Source organism: Dipodomys merriami, unplaced genomic scaffold (assembly GCF_024711535.1).
Source record: "Dipodomys merriami isolate MVZ:Mamm:240054 unplaced genomic scaffold, mDipMer1.0.p SCAF_3, whole genome shotgun sequence".
Lineage (NCBI taxonomy): Eukaryota > Metazoa > Chordata > Mammalia > Rodentia > Heteromyidae > Dipodomys > Dipodomys merriami.
In genome coordinates this window covers 83,417,070-83,419,190 of record NW_027204492.1, presented here as the reverse complement: position 1 = coordinate 83,419,190, position 2,121 = coordinate 83,417,070, and the positions used below count along the sequence as shown (strand labels likewise).

The 2,121-nt window shown below is 44.1% G+C and overlaps 1 pseudogene; it reads right to left on the bottom strand.

The window, feature by feature from the left end:
* Positions 1-215: 215 nt before the first annotated feature.
* LOC138839265 (CCHC-type zinc finger nucleic acid binding protein pseudogene) lies at positions 216-1,484 on the bottom strand (annotated as a pseudogene).
* Between the last annotated feature and the right edge of the window lie 637 nt (positions 1,485-2,121).

Genomic DNA, 2,121 nt, shown 5'->3' with positions numbered 1-2,121 from the left:
TAGTTTAAAATTACATTATGTATATTCTAGGACTCAGTTTCTTTTCCCATCCGATTTTAAAACGTATGATTCGAGCAAATGAAACTCAGCTGCCCAAGTAATAATAATATTGTACAAAAATAACATGCTCACTTCTGTGAAAATGCATTTCTCTACAATTCCTGAATGAATCCTAGTTATGCTAGCTCTGAGAATCAATGTTATCTTTGGGTTTGGCCAGCAAAGAGTATCAGAGAAATTAATACACTATCAGCAGAAATGAGGAGGGGCGATGCGGGAAAAGAATTAGGCCGAGGCCTCAATGGTGCATTCCCGGGCGAAATGTCCAGTCTCACCACAGCGGTAACAGCTGACTTCTAATACTTTCTTGCAATTGATGGCCACATGTCCATGTTCCCCGCACTTGTAACACTGCACCTTGTGGCAGTCTTTCTGCATATGGCCAGGTTGGCCACAACAATAGCACTTGAGGTCATCTGCCTGCTGGCAGTCTCGAGCCAGGTGGCCTAGTCTGCCGCAGTTGTAGCAGCTCTGCTGCCGCTCTCTCTTGGGCTCCTTGCAGTCCTTGGCGATGTGGCCGCCTGCGCCGCAGTTGTAGCAGGCGTCCTCCTCCAGATCACAGTCCCTGACAAGGTGTCCGGACTCCCCGCAGCGGTAGCAGAAGTCTACCAGGGATGCGGGATAAACCTGGAGCCCTCTGCCCCAGCCCCTCGGTCCTCCTCGCCCCCATCTCCCAGCAGTAGGGCATTCCCTGACCCAGTGGCCTGCTTGGCCACAACTGAAACATTCGTCGTTGCTGGTCATGGCTGCGCTGACAACCTTGGTTTCTGAGCGGCCGCAGTGGCGAAACTCGCACTGAGGCCCGGCGAAGGCGACTGGGAAGGCAGCGGCTGATGAATTTTGGGTCCTTGCCTTCAGCTACACGCCGGTCTGCACAGGGTCCCCCACACCGCAATGCACTGCTCCACAATCTCGTTATGACTGCATAATCCGGTGTGTGAGGGATGACTCGGTAGTCCAGTGTGTGTCTGTGTGTGTTGCTGTGCCTGTGTGTTTGTGCGTAGCCCACATTTCCCTGATCCAGGGATCAGTAGTAGGACATCTGGGCCATTTCCATAGCTTGGCTACTGTCTAAATAAATTGCAAATTGTGCCCCCCTCTCTCTGTAGTATCCTGATTTGCATTTCTTTGGCTCTCTGGATGATAGGGTGAACTTTTGTTTTTACTTTTTTGAGTAATGTCTACCCTGATTTCCACAGTGGTTGCACTACTTCTCGTTCTCTCCAACAGCATATGAAGAAGGTTCCCTTCTCCCTGCCTCTTGGTCAGAAATTGTGTTTTTGATGATGGCATTTTGACTAACTGGAGTGATCAGGAATCTCAATATTATGCTGATTTGTGTTACCTTTATGGCCAGACATGTAGAACATTTCTTTATTGATTGGTTGCTTGTACTTCTTGTAAGAACTATCTGTTCTGCTCATTGGCCCATTTATGATTGAGACGTTTATTTTTTAAGCTCCCCAGTACTTTCTGGATATCGGTCTCTCGGCAGAAGTACAGCTGGTTGTGATTTTCTTCCTTTCCTTGGGATGTCTTTTCAGGCCAGTTTCTACACCCTTGGCTCTGCAGAAGATTTTTAGGTTGATATAATTTCACTTTGTCAATCTTTGTCCCTATTTCCTGAGCTACTGGCATAATAATCAGAAAGTTTTTGTCTATGCAGATAAATTCTGAAAACTTTTTCTCTGAGAAAACTTTTTATTAATCAGCAAAGCAGAAATGCAAACAACGTTAAATAGTTGTAAAAAAAATAATTCACAAAGGATGCGATATGTTTGCAGGATAGCAATACATTTTCATACAGTGAAATTCATTTGTCAATTCTTGCACTTATACATAATCTTACGTAGATTATCCCATGTAAAAAGTAGCTCAAATTTAAAAACCAAAAGCCAGAATTTTGGATCTTTCTGTATTATAGTATTTTAATAATAAGTTGGATATTGATTGTCACCAGTGACAAGACAGTGGTACTCAAAATTTTGTAAGTTGAATTATTTTAGGGATTAAGCTTCAAGTGATGAATACCAAATCTGTATTATTACTCATATGTTTACC